Source organism: Contarinia nasturtii, unplaced genomic scaffold, assembly GCF_009176525.2.
Source record: "Contarinia nasturtii isolate CC-2019 unplaced genomic scaffold, AAFC_CNas_1.1 Cnas_scaffold_1764, whole genome shotgun sequence".
Lineage (NCBI taxonomy): Eukaryota > Metazoa > Arthropoda > Insecta > Diptera > Cecidomyiidae > Contarinia > Contarinia nasturtii.
The window spans coordinates 130,207-148,559 of NW_022199096.1; the positions used below are offsets into that span (position 1 = coordinate 130,207).

An 18,353-nucleotide genomic window follows, 5' to 3' on the forward strand; every position below is an offset into this window, starting at 1 on the left:
TGTGACGCCGGAAATTCGTGGAAAAAAGTGGTAAAACTTTTTGAGGTAAGTTTTCAAAGTTTCAATACTACACAAACTTCCCATTTGCAAAATTTTCGTAAATTTAAAAAAAAAACATTTCATTTGCTTGGGATACGAATCTACACAAAAAGATTATATATTCTGTGATTGTGTGTTATAAATTCAATTTTATCTGCCGTAAAAAAGAGAAGGAGCGAACTACAGCTCTAATTAGGTGTTATTTGTTGTTAAGATTTGTTGGATTATGTTTTGGAATTAATATGTATCATCTGCCTAATATAGTGGTTAATTCCAGTGTTCTAGTGACAATATAATGTTACGCTTTACATAACATCTGTTGCATAAACATTGGCACAAAATGAGAGGTCCGCCATTTGAAAAACAAATACACAATATTAAACTGAATGGACCATTGTCTTCGATTTTTCTCAGTATGAGTTGAACCATCAAAACTATGTTCTGGACAACCGATTTGTCGATTTTTATCAACTTTCTCTCAATCCATGCAACCAAATTGGTTGAACCAATTGTTGCACGTTTCAAGTATTTTGGACCTTCGCCTATAACATACATCCAAAAACAGACGAGAAATAATTAATTTGGTGTTTTTTTCTGAAGTTAAAAAGATGGTCCTTTTTTCATCGAAATGCTATTTTTCAAGAAGTGAGCCATTATTGTGGTTTTTTCTGCTTGCAAAGCATAATTTTGTCTTTAATCAGACAGTTCTCAACGAATTCTATCGATTTCAACAATATTTGGTTGATAATAGAGGAAGTAATGGAGTAACCATTACGTTTCAGCAATAAATTTTCGAATAATGGCTCTAAAACACCTTCCAAAGAAGATCCTACCATACAAACACCACTTTATCAAAGTTCGGTTTGTCGACGTCAGATTTACATTTTGCAGTAACACATTACAATTGTAACGAAGCATTACAGTAACGTCATTACCAGTAATAGCTATTGCGATTCTTATAACGTTACCGCTAATGTCAAAAATCTAACATTAATAATAAGACTTTTCACTACAACTTTAAGTTGGAAATATATTTACAATAGATGGCGTCTGTGTCTGCTCTAAGCTAATCATTGAAATTTCTCATCAACCCAATCAATTTCAATGCTGATCTTAGAGCAGACACAAGCTCCATCTATTGTAAATATATTTTCAACTTAAAGTTGTGTTGAAAAGTCTCAATATTAATTTTAGATTTTTAACAATACGGGTAACACATTGTTTTTGTAACAAGACATTACCGGTATTTGCTATTGAAATTGTAATGTTAGATGTTAGCATTACATTAATACGAAGCCTGATCATGCCCGTAGCTAACAACACCTCTAATGCGTATTCCGAGTACTAATCGAAGTTTGTGACAATATGGCCGTCACAGTTTGGCAAAATCATAATGAATCGATTAAACTGCGTTAAACTGTTAAATTAAAACAGTAGAAATAAATAGATTTTAATTTTTTACATTTTTGAAAATAAAAAATCTTTGTTTTTTTTAATTTTGTGAGATTTTCTGTCCACAATATTCAAAAATATTAAATCAACAAAAATGAATTGGTTGACATAACCTCACTTTTGTGTCACAATCGTGATAAACCGATTAATTAATTTTTGGCACTTGATGGCAGTTTTGAAAGGTTTGAGTACTTAAATTGGGAATACGACCGGACTTTTTGCTTTTTATAGAAGCCTCATCTTCATACTAAGTCCATGAAACACGATACATGGTTCGAAGACAGATTGGTTCATCTTTAGACACATGCAGAATTTATTTTGAACTTAGCTGTCCAAAACCATTTGAGACACTTTTTCGTAAATCCAATTTGGACGCCATCGCGGATGGAAATTTTTTTGCAAATTGTGTTTGACAGTAGAGAAGGAGTCCCGTTAGGTCTCCTATGTGCATTGGTTTTCATTTTACTTTTCCGCACACATAGTGTAAGGTGAAAAGTATTGTAATCGGTCAAAATTTTGAAAACTTCAGAAACATTTTTTCTACCTATTATTGAGGTCAGAGAACACAAATTTGGCGGTTTTAAACATGGTTTTTGTTAATCTGTACGTCGTACGTTGTACGCCGTACGCAAAATTTGTTAGCAAGATTGCGCTCATTAGATTTTGAGCGACTTTGGTTGATGGAAAAAAATTTCATGTCTGGAGTGATACATATGAAAAAGAGTCCAATTTTCGTTCAAAAGTCATACTTAATGTAGACTTAAACACTCAAAAATATGTATTGGGGGGTTTTTGGGCACGAGAAAACAAAATCCGAGGTTAGTTTTGAGATACAATCAATTTTTGATACAGTTTCTTTGAAAAAATCACAAAAAAATTGAATTTTTGTATGGGAGCCATGCCTGTATGCTACCTTAATGGCGTGAAACTTTGCACAGGTTATGTTTTTCACCAAAAAATAACATTCGGAGGGTTTGGAGACATTTCAATTAAAACTAGGGGTACCTCCTATACAAAATTTTCATTTGGCTCAAAAAATGTATAACAGACACGGCTCCCATACAAAAATCCAAATTTTTTTGTGACTTTAGTTATGAAAAGTGTTTCAAAAATAATTTTTATGGCAAAATTAACGTCAGACATATTTTTATAGCGCTTTGTTAGAAAATAGAATACTTTCAAATATCATACAAATGACTTCATCATGATAGTGTGAAAAATCTTTTGCGAGTACTTCTGCCATTAAATTAAAGAATATTTCGATGCCGAATATATATAGCTTAATAAAATACGCATCTACCACCGTGCGGAAAAGTTCGTCTTACTCCTGTAAGACTCTTTATTTATTTTTGTTATTGCGTTGTAATCGAGTATCACTTACAGTCGGCTTTCAACGCGACTCGATTTAAGAAGCGCCATCTCTTTCACGCCAGGTTCTCATATATTTTTTTCTTGCAAAATTGTATAAATTGAATAAGTTTTGCAATAATATTAACGAAAATAATTAATAGAATTTATAATAAATAAAAAAATTGAAAAAACACACAAATATTTTATATTATATGATTCACCAGAATAGCTTCACTTCGTGTTGTTTACGTTGTTTCTTTTGACAGATATCAATGTTTGACAAATACATATTTTCTCCACGTAACCATCTTTACATGGTCTACAAGGCAAAGCTACATATCATAGAATATAAAATATTTGTGTGTTTTTTTCAATTTTTTTTATTTATTATAAATTCTATTAATTATTTTCGTTATTATTATTGCAAAACTTATTCAATTTATACAATTTTGCAATTTTATTTGCAAGAAAAAAATATATGAGAACCTGGCGTGAAAGAGATGGCGCTTCTTAAATCGAGTCGCGTTCAAATACATTGTGATACTCGGTTGTAATAAATGTATCAATTTGTGCAAATGTTTATGCAACAGATGCTATTTAAGTTTATACGCTACGTAAATGCCATCTCTTGTTCTATGTAGGAGTATGTTATATTGTCCATAGCGGTTCAAATGTGAAAATTTCAAGTAAAATGACAGTTCGCGTGTCCAAAGCCGTTCACAATATTTTGGAATAAAAGTAACAAATATAGGAAATGGCTGGGAACATTATTTTGGTAGCGCTTTATTCACAAATTAGCCAATGGTAGTTGACTCAAAATATTTTCTCAAGGGTTTTAGATCTTAAAAAACCGCATCTCCAAAATGATGATTGATAATTTATTTTCCTTTTCATTTTTTACAGTCCAAAAGTTATTTGCTGAAATCAAGGAGAGCATTAAATAGTGAAAATATGGCGCCGAAGAGAAAACAAAAGGCGGTGAAAGTAGCTGAGAAATGTCCGGAAGATTGTCAAATACAGGAAGGAAGTATAGAACTAGTGGATCATTATCGTGTAATGCACCCAAAGCAAAATAAAAATTGCAAAGCGAAAGTCACCGAACGACCGAAACGACGAAAAAATATAATTGATGGTTCGAATAAAAGTAACGTCAGTCTAAGAAAAAGTACAAGAATAACATCACAACGAAATCTAAGCACCATTATTGAAGAGACATCGGATATTCAGCAACCATCACAGGTTCCATCTTTATTCAAGGTCCCATCTATTCCAGTAGCAAATAAAAAGAGAGTTCCGATCCAATATCAAATATCCCAAACGAATGAACCAATCGAATCATCATCACAGTTAAAAATGACAATTCGTACTATATATTCGTCATCAATTCCAAGTCCCTCACCAATTCCTTTCGATATTACCATGACCGACCAACCCGATCCGATGAATGAAAATATAACATCTTCGATGCTATCGTTGAACTCAACACTCGACCATTCTACAGCAGACGTTGATGCAAACGCAAATGAAGTTTGTGGATAGCAATTATTGCAAGAGACATCTCCACTACAGCCATCCACAGATGACGATGATCAAGAGCTCATTGCTGAAATCAATCAAGCAACATTATCCACCGTTTTAGCAAGCACATTAAATGGTAAACAAAGCGCTACTTCATCAGAGCGAGATGTTATCGTCATTGACAGTGACGACGAATCAGAAAATAATGAGAACGTGTTACCGGCAACTTCATCAACCGCTTCAAATGGTGAACAAAACCCTTCTCCATCAGATGTCATCGATAGTGACAACATATATAGACAGCAATTTTCAGATGAGTTTCTACCAACAGAAGTATTGTCAGACGACGAATCAGATACTATTGTGATAGATGCGAGTAAAATTGCATTGATGCAAATGGCAATATCATCCACCGTTTCAACAATCACAGGTGAAGAAAGAGTTTCATCATCAGATGTAGATTGCATCGACATTGAATGTGATGACGAATTGGACGAAATACAAAACAATACCGATGCACTGAATTATACACTATGTGATATACACAACTCCTACTTACATTTGACTTTTTGACAAAAGCTCTACTACTGGCGCCATCTCTTTACACGAAGTCTAAGTAATAGATTTTTTTGTGTATTTCTCAAGTTTGAGATAAACCGCACATTGAATTGCGTTGAATTGTAATTTAATAAATTGTTCATTTTTTTTTTTAAAAACATTTAAGTAATAAATAATTTTTAAAATGATATTGAATTTAAAATACAATAGAATAAAATAAAATAAACTAAAAACAAAGAGAGAGAAAACAGTGGAATGACAACAATCAATGTTGTCACTCACACGAACTTTTTTCTACACGAACAGTATTAGAATGACAAAAACCGAAATGAAGTGCACATGTATTTGAACAATATTGATCGCTCACATTGAGCGTCTCTACATACATACACAGTGCGCATAAGCGAACGAATCAACGTTAAGAATTTTGAACATGTGATTCAATGAGAGCAATGTTATTCGCAAAAATACATGGGCATTTCACTTTGGTTTATGTCATCGCATATACCGGCTGTCAACGATGAGCATGTAAACAAATTGTCATTTTGTATGATGCTATGTTTTGAGATTTCATATTAAATTAAATTTTTTTCATCAAAAAAATTGCTAAGTGTGCTCGATTAATTTTAAGTGAAATTTGCAATCAAATTTTAAATGCTACGAAATTTCAAGTCGAAAGAAATATTGCTCTACGCTGTGTGTATATTTTTATTTTATTTTTTTGTAATGAAGAGAAGACCGAATAAAAAGGCGTTTCATATGACGTAGATTGGCGGCAGTAAACCATAAATATGTATATAATAACTGTTGTGACTTCTATAATTCTTCTCTTTGATTTCGTTGACATTTTTTATTACCAGTTATTAAATTACAATTCAACGCAACTAAATATGTATGTGAATATGCGATTTCTCTCAAACTTAAGAAATACACAAAAACTTTTATTACTTCAACTTCGTGTAAAGAGATGGCGCCACGTTGAGCGGAGTTCGGCACAATAACACAGAAGCCCATATGACGCAAGTCAGGGTTGGATATACAGCATGCCGATAGTACTGAAAATGGTGAAAATATGCTAGTGGCGATTGTTGAGATGCCCGCTCCATGCATTGTGGTACCTTATACAAAAACAAAATTCACAGAAATAAAGGAAAAGATAATCGAATTACGAGAAAACGTCCATTCTGGTAATCTCGAGTTCCATTTTGGTAATCCTGAATATATTAATGGCCATATGCGTGTACGTTGTTCGGATTCCGATGCAAAAACGTGGCTATGTGAAGCATTAGAGTCAATCAACGCAGAATGGAAGGATATGAAACTTGCCGTAGTCGACTATGATAAAATACCATCGACACATATAGTGCGGGGCACTTTTGATATATCTAAAACTTTCAAAAGCGCCGAACAAAGACTTAAACTTCTTTATGATTTGAATCCGGCTATAAAGAAGCACCAATGGACAATTTACAAAAACCATTCAACAGATAAAAGCACAGAGACTACGTTTGCAATCAACGAAGATGCATTTCAGTTTCTGAAGAAAAAAACCGGTCCTTTTCAACTCCGCCAATTTTTCGGCTATTGTTCATTCAAAGACATTACTGACTATGAGATCAATGATGTTATACACCGCGGCGAAGAAGCTAACGCGAACAATGAGATCATAGAAATAGATGACAAATAAAAAAAGCACATACATCTTTTCAAGTAGTAAATGATCTTTTCAAGTAGTTGCCTTCATAGAAACATTATTATGTCGATTTTGATTTATGAACATTGCAATTAATGCACACACAATTCGCAAATTTTACAGTGAAATTAGTTGGTAAGCTCATAACATTAATTTACTGCTCACAATTTTTCTCTCTATTTTGTTCATACGATCTATTCCGCATTCAACTCATATACGTTTTCATTTCATTTAGTAGCTCTACAATAAGCAAAATGTACTCAAATCGATAATAAAATTAAATTTCAATAGAAAAAAAACCGTTTTGTATTTTATTTCCCTTTGAAAATTAATTGTTTCCATTCTTATGCTGCCAAAATGTGCTTTATTTCGTGAGTATTGAAAAAATTTATTGATAGAAATTCTGTAATTCGATATTAAATCGTTTCTCATTTCAATGCCATCATCGAAATCATCATTAATCATTTGATCTTCCTAGAAAAATATATAATCATCTTGAAGTAAACAGAATTCTGAGGTGAACGTGATTTTCAGAGATAACTTCTATTTGCCGGTTTTCATCTCAAATCTGAAACATTCAGGTCATTTTTGTTGAAAATTTTCGAAATAAAACAATAAAATAACGGCTAAACTACACTTTACGACATCCTCTTTAAATCGATTTTTAGGGCAGCTACCCTAAAAGATTTCTGTCGTCATTCTGGACAACTTTGCCATACATCACTTTTTGATCCAATGAGGTTTTGGATATGTTGGGTACTCCCCCCATTAATACCCTAGGGGGCAACCCCCCTTTTCACAAAATTATTTTTTCTTCATTTACTATCGATCTATATAATTAATTTCGAAATCCGGACGTTATACTTCTGAATAATTTCCATTTTGACCCCAAAAATTGACCCTCTACAGGTGTTGCTTTTTTTCATTTTTTTACCCCGAACAGGTGCAATTTCTTTTATCGTTAAATCAGCTTTTCCCAACCCCAAGTCATCGTTCCCCATCATTTTCATAACTTAAAAAAATGAAATTTCTAAAAAAATAAAATGTCTTACATCCGTAAGATGAACTTTTCCGCACTGTGATCCACAACATGCATTTATTACAAATATTTTACTCAAAGAATTCACGAGAAAACTGAACCTGACATTAGTTTTACGATAAAAATAATTTTCGAAGCACTTTTCATACAAAAACTACTAAGAATGGGAATTTTCGTATCGGAGCCATGCCTATATGATATCATAATGACGTGAAACTTTGTACGAGGTATTTTTTTCACAAAAAGCTAACATTCTGAAAGTCTGAAGGAATTTTAATACAATTGAGTGGTACCTTCCATACAAGAATTTCGTTTTTGAGCAAAAAATCGTAAATTTTGTATGGGAGGTACCCCTAATATGCATTGAAATGTCTTCAAACTCTCGGAATGTTATTTTTGTATGAAAAAAATAAGCTGTGCAAAGTTTCATCTCATTACATTATCATACAGGCATGGCTTCCATACAAAAATCCAATTTTTTTGAAATTTTTGTATGAAAAGTGTGTCGAAAGTTATTTGTATCACAAAACTAACGTCATATTCGGTTTTCTCGTACCCAAAAACCCCCCAGTTCATATTTTTGAGTGTTTAAGAATACATTAAATATCATTTTTGGAAGAAAAATTGAATTTTTCCCATGTATGCCCATGGGAATCACACCAGACATGACACTTCACTCTATCAACCAAAGTCGCTCAAAATCTAATGGTTTCTATTCCTCGGCACCCTCAATCATCCTGTGAAGTTAGATTTTGAATTACTTTTCTTGTTTGAAAGTTATCGTGTTAACAAATTTTTGCGTACAGGGTACAGGGGACAAGATACAGGGTACAGGTTATCACGCACATACATTTGGACATCGAAAAATTGACTGATTCGTGTTCCCTGGCTCCTAAAACACCCAGAAAACATGTTTTTTGAGGGTGTTAATTTTTCGACCGATTCCAATACTTTACCTTACACACTGGGTGTGTGCGGAAAAGTAAAAAGAATAAGGGTGAAGTGCTTAACAAAAGCGACGGTATTTCAAAATGGTAGTCAAAATTGAATTGTATTCTAATGCTATAAAAACTATTGAATTCTTTTAAAATATAAGAAACTGTTTTCTGTGGTCACATTTCTTTAAATCATGCATAATAAGCGCTGTAGTCCGTCTAATGTGTAATTTATCCATTAAAGCATAAATCGTATCAAATTGAGTTAAATTTACTGATTCACCGTCGACTACTTTGACGAGAACAGAAATCGTTTTGCCAAATGACATGAAATGTTTAAAAGAAATTAAGTAGGCCAAACGTTGTTGACTTCAAAACTGACATGAAAAAAATACGTTCAGTTTGCAATTCATAGTTCAAGACTACAGGTGCAAAATTTAAATCCTCCCGCAAAACTACAGACGAACGTAAAATTTCGCGAAACAAATCAACTGAAAAAGAAAATCGAACGAAGATCAAAGAAAAAGCAATAAATCAAAAATGTCATTTAACCGAAGAGAAACGTTGTCAATTCACATTGGACAGGCGGGCATACAAATCGGAAAAGAGCTTTGGAAATTGTACAGTATGGAGCATGGTATTTCGGCCGATGGAAAACGTGAAAAATGCGACGGTGACACATGCATTGAAGCCGGTCGTTCCACATTTTTCGAAGAAATGTATAGTGATCGTTATGTACCTCGGTCCATTTTCATTGACACAGAATCAACCATAATTAACGAACTGCGAAATTCCGAATATAAACATTTATACAATCCAAATTATTTGATTGGTGGCATGGAGGATTCGGCAAATAATTTTGTTCGTGGCTATCACACAATTGGGCGTACAATGATCGATTCGGTGGCCGAAAAAATTCGTCAAATTGTCGAGCATACAAATAATTTGCAAGGTTTTTTCTTGTGTCATTCGTTTGGCGGTGGTACTGGTTCTGGATTTTCGGCCAAATTGCTGGAAACATTGACCGACGAATATCCACGTTTAACGAAATTACAAGTGGCCATTTATCCGGCACCGAGCATTTCATCGACAATTGTCGAACCGTATAATTCTGTTTTGACGACACATTCAACGCTTGATCAAGTAGACTGTACATTTATGTTTGACAATCAAGCAATGTACGATATTTTGCGTGAAAAAGTGTGCATAAATCAACCGACCTATGTGCATTTGAATTCGTTGATGAGCCAAGTTTTATCGGGCATTACGGCATCGTTGCGATTTAATGGATCGTTAAATGTTGATTTGGATGATTTTCGAACGAATTTGGTGCCATTTCCACGCGTTCATTTTCCAATCGCATCGTATGCACCGTTGGCAAATGCATCGAAAGAATTGTACGAACCAGCAACGGTGGCCGATATCACACAACAAGTATTTGATTCTGGTAATTTAATGATGAAATGCGATCTATCGTCCGGCAAATATATGGCATGTTGTATGCTTTATCGCGGTGATGTGGTTGCAAAAGATATCAACAGTGCCATTCAAGCAATTAAATCACAGCGTGAGATACAATTCGTTTCATGGTGTCCAACTGGTTTTAAAATTGGAAACAACAGAAAATCACCGGCAGCAATTCCGTTGAGCGAGTTATCGGGCAGTATACGCGGTGTGTCAATGCTTGCCGCCACAACAGCCACAAAAAGTGTGTTCAGCGCATTGAATCGTAAATTTGATATGATGTATCAGAAACGAGCGTTTGTGCATTGGTATCTGGAAGAAGGCATGGAATTGTATGAATTTGACGATGCACGCACTAATTTGGCCGCTTTAGAAAAAGACTATGAAGAAGTCAACGGCGATTTGTAATGCATCGATCTCAATTGCCATTCAATAAAAGAAAATATTTACTCCTATAAAAGCGCGAAATTTTTCACATTTTTTTTTATTTTGCTTTGCTTGTCGGATCACAATTTAAGGTTGCTTTGATTTTTCTTTCAGAATGTATTACAAAAATAGGCAAGTAAATATGCGTTCATGTTTTTTATTGAATGTCAATGATAAGTCTTAATGAATCTTGTTTGTTCTTAGTGCTTTAGCAGTAGATAGTGCTAAAGCAGAACAGAATGCTTAAAGATTATTAATAATAGATGGCGTTGATTGGTAATTAGCTTTTATAAAAGCGTGTATAATAATTAAAAGTTTTAATACACCGAAAATAAAAACATTTCGTTGAATTTATGAAGATTTCCTTTTACCCTTTTTGGGATTGGTTTGTGTCTAATAGAATCGTGGATTGTGTTTGTGTTTTAAAAGTAATTTTTGATTAAATGATTTGTAAATCAATGATCGTAAGTTTTTTGATGAGCACAGTGAAAGGCCATCCGAACTCAGATGATGGAATGACCAAAACAGACTCCTCCATATTGTTTGTGGAATGAACGTAAAACGTGAAACTCCGATAAATAATCTAATTAAATAATTTAAAACACGTTGAGTTCACAATATGAAGAAATTTATTTGATGAATTTCTAAAAAACTTTTGTATGCATTTCGACAAAATTTATTTGTCATCTTCAGCAACACGCAAAAGAGAACAAAGAGAAAAAGTATATGCGACAACGGAGTCGGTGTTATGACTAAAATGATTTGTGTACAATGTAAATGCGTAACGCTATGAAAAAATGAGGTGCACAATACAATTAAACATATTTGAAGAGATCAGTGTCTATTGTTCCGTTATCTATATTGATGTTATTATCGTCTCGTTGTATGTAATAGAATTCGTAACGATTTGGTTCGTTTACTTGTTTGAGTAGCTTAACGTTATTGATTGATACATCGAGATGACTATTGTAAAGAGCATGATGAGCGAACGCTGACTTCTTCGGTTGATTTAATTTGATGCAATCGGTGTGTTCTTTAAACCGTTTGGATAGTGCTCTTTTTGTTTGGCCATAGTATTTTTCCCCACAATCTGTGCAAGTTATTACGTATATGCCAGCCTTGTCTGAATCGTCTAATTTATCTTTGGTTGAGCCTAGTAATTGTTTTAGTTTACTATGGATTAAATAAACAATTTCCATGCCATTATTTTTGAAAACTTCTTTGAGACGATTTGTTATCAAAGGCTCAAAAGGAAGACACACCCGTTTCAAATCATTATTCGTAGAGTTGTTTAGTGTATAAAATGTCGTTGAACGTGATCTGGCCACCTTCCTTGAGTGATTTTTAATCAATTTATCAATCAACGATATATCATAGCCATTTGACGAAGCTATGGTTTTAATTCTATCATATTCTGTCTTATAATTTTTAATTGATAGAGGAAGTTTGACCAACCGGTGCACCATTGAATGAAAGGCGGCTTGTTTGTGTTGAATCGGTGTATGTGAATCGTTTGTTATGTAGCGCAAAGTACTTGTCGACTTGTGAAAAATTGAAATGTCAATTTTTCCTCCATTATTTTGAAGCGACAAATCCAAAAATGTTATTTTATTATCAACTTCTTCTTCATGAGTAAAATTAATTGTTGTGTATTGTTGATTTAAAATACGCAATAAATTTCTCCAATCAGAAAAAAAAACATGTAAAACCCAGTTTTATCAAAATAAAATTCGCTGTTACGAACGATGTAACCATGAAAGTCAAACATATCGCTGAGAATTTATGGTTGAAATTTGAACTAAAAAGTAAATATGCGGAATTATCTACAATTGAATTGAAATTGTATGAACTACATATGAATCGTTGCGGCGAAAGAGTAGCTCTTATTTTTCTCCAAATAATACTGCAACATAAAGTTTTTTATGAATAGTTTATTTGTTGTATTACAACAAATAAACCGTGTGAAAAAAACTTCATGTTGCAGTATTATTTGGAGAAAAATAAGAGCTACTGTTTCGCCGCAACGATTCATATGCAAATAACATCGCAATTGCTATCGTCTGACTATGGTCGTTGGAACGAATTTTTGCACCAAGTAAACTACATCACATCACAAGGGAAAAAATCACCAACCAAAAAACCAAACTACGAAGATTGATAACAGATAAAAAACGAGCAACGCAAGCAACTCATACAAGTGTTTCGATTGAAGATGTGGTTGTTAACCTTTCGCAACAACAATTCAGTGAAAACGAATTACAACTGCTAAACAAAGGTTTGAATTTCGCTGTGAAACCAGATTGTCGTACATCGTTTATTGATGTTGTTGCTAATATTGAGACGATTTTAAAATACAAGCCTTCACATGTACAAGAGGAGATCCGTACGAAAACGAGAGATATTTTAATGGAATTAAAATCATCTACTTCTGTTCAACGTTCTCAAAATATTGATCACCAAAGGGCACTTAAATCGCTTCGTGATAGAGATTGCTATTACGTTAAGGCGGATAAAGGTAGCAAAATCGTCATTATGGATAAGGCTGATTACGAATCAAGAGGTATGAATTGCATCGAAGAAAATAAATATTAAAAATTACCACGAACACCTTTACCAAAAATGATAACTCAAGCAAACGTTTTACGGAAAGAGATCAGCGATAAATTTGGAGAACGTTTCAAATGGCGTTTACTTGTATCGAATCCACAGGTCCCAAAGATTTATTATTTTTTACCAAAAACTCACAAGCCAGGGAATAAAACACAAAAAGTCAAGTCGAAGCTAAATTAGAAAAATAAAGAAAAAACACACAGTCGTGATTGCATCCAAAAAATTTAAATCCAAATTGCCATACTTAAAAAAGTTAACGAAAAATCTTCAACGAAAAAGACACAGATTTGGCGGAATTTTTAATATTAAATAGCACAAATAAATACAAATCATAGAACAAAATTAGTTTGAAAATAACAAAAATATACGTATATAAGAAGAGAAATGATTAAAGAAGCGCTTAAAGAACATAAAATATTCACATTAGAACTTGTTGACTTGAATGATCTGAACTTTGAATTCATTACATTTTTATTTAATTATTAGGCGGTCATAGATATAAGAATACGGAAAAGTAACAATCTTCATGAGATTGTACGCATTCAAGCAAAATTGAATATAGTATAATATTTTGTTTTATTTCATGATAGTAAAAAGTAATATTAAAATACGGACCTAATTACGTTGGACCAGACATTATATTTAGCTGCCGTCATCTGGATATTACAGCTCATCTGGATATCGTCAGCAGATGATACGAAGTGAAACCAATAGAAGTGATTGTTATAGGTATATAAGCTTGTTATATACTGGTATTACCATAACAATCACTTCTATTGTTTTCAATTCGTATCATCTGCTGACGGCATCCAGATGAGCTGAAATATCCAGATGACGGCAGCTAAATATATTGTCTGCGTTGGACGTTGCTAACATTGTAAACCTTATTAATATGAAGAGTAGACATTTCTAAATATATTGTAATTTTTCAATTGAATTCTTCGCTAGATGACTGTTAGGCAATGAAGCATGAAAACAGTTCTTTTGTGCTCTGATTCGACAACTAATTATCAAATTGGAAGTGTAAGTAATGCCAAATTATTGAAAACTTTGGTCAAAAACTCAGCATAAATTGATGTTTAATCTTATTGATTGGCTTTGTCAAGTATCGGAGAATTTTCAGATTTGACATGACGTTTTGTCATTTCAGTATGTCACTTTACGTAAGAGAAACCCGAAAAGTGTAAATCATCAATATATTGAATATTTGGAACGCATTCCAAAAATTGTACGTAAATCGACTGACATTCACAGCATTTCCATTTGAATAATACTACAGTGTAACAAATTTATGAAAACTGAGGTGCACGTGAACCCATTTTTCAAACACACATTTGTTTCAATTTTGCCAAGGCGAAGACATTCCAAGGGTTTGACGCAAACGCAAACTAAAAACAAGTCTAGTATATTCTACAACCAAAACTATTTGCACAGGTGTGATAACGTCAAAAGTGTGGCACGTTTATGGAGGAATTTATTTTTTCTAAAACAATTCAAATTGTGGTGAAATGACCGAGTACGACGATTAATTTCGCTTAGCAAAGGGGAAATATTTCGACAGATAGTACTCGATCCTTTAACCTTTATAAGAAGCAAATTGGTGCTATTGTATTCAGTCTACGATTGATATCGCAAACAACTGTTGATATTCACACGAATTAAAAAAGCTCAAAAAATGATCTTTATTCGCGCTCTTCTTTTTTTGGTCATTTCTTCAATGCTCTGTTTGAATGTCATGGCAGCTTACGTAAGTTTATTCAATTTTTCAACATAATTTTCCATTATTGAAATGTTTTGAGCACTAATTTCATTAATTTTCATATTAAATAATATTAGAAATGTATCTGCGTCGGCGAAAGTATGAAGAATTATGCGGTAATTTCGAGCAGTGGCGATGTGTACAAGGGTATTTTAAAATTGTTTAATGTTTTTTTAACATTCAAATTAATATGAGTATAAAAGCAATTGTTCAGATTCAAACTTTGACACGAACTTATATTCGTAAAGTGTATTGGTTTTGCACAGAGTATGAAATCGCATATCATAGGTTCTGACCGTGAAGAGACTCACAGATTTTATGGAATAATATCTATAAGATGTGATTGTGTCGCAAATATCGTGGATATTTTGGATATTTGAATTTTACTCGCTTTCGCACCGATATTTATTTGAGTTTATAATTTTTATTTTATTTCTTTGTTAACAGTTGTTGACCCCGGCGATAATACAGAACATACAATTAAGATCGGAGTTGGTTCATTTGCCACGTGTTATTCGATAGAATGTGATGAACTCACACCAAAAACTATTTTGAAGGGCAGAGCATGTAGAGCCACTGTAGAGTAGTCGATGCCCAAACGGAATTTGAGGATATTCCACTACAAACTGAGTTTCATCTTGAAAATAAAATAGCTGATTAAGAATAAAAGTTCTGCGTACATTTGAAAATCAATAATTTCATATTCCAACAACAAAATGAAGCAATAAAAATCTAGAAAACTTAATTTTATCGATGGAGCTACTCATTCATTTTATCTACTGAATATAACAATAGAAGAGCATATTATTAAGCACTTATGGCTGAATAATAACATACTCTCCTATCCTTATATTCAATAGATATGTAAAGTTCATTCTGGGGATTGGAAAATCGTCTCTAATTTTATTACAATGTGACGTTTGTGTTCTTTAATTGTCACGCCATGGCTTAGAAAAATGCGGCTTTTGTGTTCTGCGAAAAAAAATTATGTAATGGTAACAAATAACGAAACAAATATGAAAAACAACATAGTCTCACATCGCTGGAAGAGAATTCGTTTCTTTGTGAATATGAAAGCATTTTAATTGAACAAATATGAAATTAACTTAACTTGAAGAATGGGCTTAACTCAAGTTGAAATAATACCAAGTTGGATAACAGTTAGATATACAGAGAAAAAAATCTCATCTTCGAAACTAAGTCAAAAATCTGAATGTGAGAGAAAATAAAGTAAAACTCAAATCTAAGAAACATTGATATATTTATGTAAAATATCGCTTCTAATCATAACTCAAACATGTTCGCAAAAGTAGTCGCGTTATACCACCTGTTACTGACACGTTGAAACACCTAAACTTATAGAACTCAGCTATGTCAGCACATATTTCAGCAGTGTACACAAAAAAATGTGCAAGGAAAACTAGATGACGTGCCGCATAAATTGACAATTACAACGTTTTATGTGAGTATTGTATGCGAAAGTTCAAAAACTATACAAAAGCGTGAAGTTTCAAACGTTTCGGTAATAGATGGCATAACAATGTAGAAATTCCAACGCATTTGAGATATCATATCTCAGATATGCTTCTAATCTTATCGGAAAAGAAATATGCACTGTAAATTTCAGCTATTCTAAATTTATTGTAAACATATGAGTATGATAAAGTAACCAAAAGTGGTGAATTATTTGCTGGTTATATATTTTGGTGAATACACCTTCCTAAAAATAAAAACTGAAGCATCAAGATTTCCTTCGTGGTGTTAAACCAGAGAGGATGAAATGAATCACATCGCTGATTTTGAAAAACGTGAAGCTATAAAGTTAGAACATGTAAAAATACGAAGAATTGAAACTAGAACATCGAATTGTTGTAAACACAATTTTATTGAAGAGTTAAAATAATATTCAAAGACTGAAATTTTTCAAAAGTCACTTTCTCTAGACTCCAATTACGATTTGGGTAATGGCCAACTGGTTCAAGAAAATGTCTTCCAAAACGTGAAAAAGACACGTTCAAATGCGAAAGTATCAAATTAAAATCACTGATGTGATCATTGAAATTTTAATTCATTTCAGAGATAATTTAAAGTAATAGTTTTTTGTCAGTGTTGTCACCCAAATCGTTGTCCAATGCTATCTCGCTCCTCCTTGTATGTATGAATGTTTACAACGGACATTCTATTCACACACAACTGCGCAATAAAAATCGCTTGTACAAGCCATTTGATTGTATATTAAATTTGAGAATAAGAAGTTTTTTTTCACTTTTTGTGTGTTCTATACCGAGCCTTCGAGAGTGTGAAATATTTATATCGTTAAACTGCGTCGCATATCAAAGCAAAACAAAATTCTGTTACTAAAACAAGGCAGAACAGTAGCTAGTTATCCGCACAAAATGAAACTTACACATTTTGTATAATAAAAAGTCAATGTTCTTTATTCCTTTGGTAACGAAATATTGTCTCGCTTTGATATGCAATCGTTTTGAGTCGCGTTTCGATATGCGAGTAAACAATAAGTTGTTTTTATTCTAGAGCGTTCATTTAGTTTCTATATCGCCACAAAATAAGAACTCAATAGTCATTTTGATGCCGTTACGGCGATTTTCAACTGATTTCAAAATGTCATAATATTCAGCGTTACTGATGGGATAACGATCAAATGGAAAATGTGCATTTTCGGTCATAAATGTTAATTTCGATAATTGATTTGCATGCTGTAAAATAGATTTTATTATAAAGCATTCGTTTTTGCTAATAACATTAAAATCTTTAGGTCTATAAAAATTAAAAGAAAGCGTTTTCATATTTGGAAATATTTTCAACAGAAGAATCACCTGTTGCGATGTTTCCACCCATCAAAAATATTAGAAGCAAGCCCAAACTTACCGTAGTAAGGCTAAGCTATTATTGAATACCTTATGGGGACGCCTTGGAATTATGAATGATAAATTAAATAAAAAGGAACTTACATCCGCAAGTCTAACTTGTGGCACAAATTGTATATTCAGAAACTTCGAAACAATGTTTTAAGCCACAGATCGATGAAAATATCCTAGAAAATAAATATACAGCAGACAACATGCAATCCTTTGGATATAATTTTGTCTTTTGAGTTTTCATATGGAGTTGAACTACTTTAATTCTATCATCCCTGTCTTTTTTCTTGCTTTTTAAGATATGAATGGTTACATATCCAAGCAATGTCAGCATTGCTACATGCAAGTTTTCTCTTACTGTTTGGTTGTGGACTGTATTTATAATAGAAATAAGGGGTGATGTTGCTAGGTTTTGAAATTATGTTTGAAGGGTTTTGAGTTGTGTGTATTTAGGTGTGTGTGTGGGTTTGTGGAATTATTCTTGTGATTGTGTTTTGATTTTTTTGTGTTTGTGTTTGATTGCGATTGTTGATTGTTTTATATGATTTTTTTGTATTTATTTCTAATTTATATTTTTTGTAGATTTTTATATGGTTTTTTTGTATATTTTTTTGTTAATAGTTTTTTTTAT

General features: G+C 32.8%; 1 pseudogene; it reads left to right on the forward strand.

Moving 5' to 3' along the window:
- The first annotated feature begins 9,004 nt into the window (after window positions 1-9,004).
- LOC116347256 lies at window positions 9,005-10,456 on the forward strand (annotated as a pseudogene).
- Window positions 10,457-18,353: the final 7,897 nt, after the last annotated feature.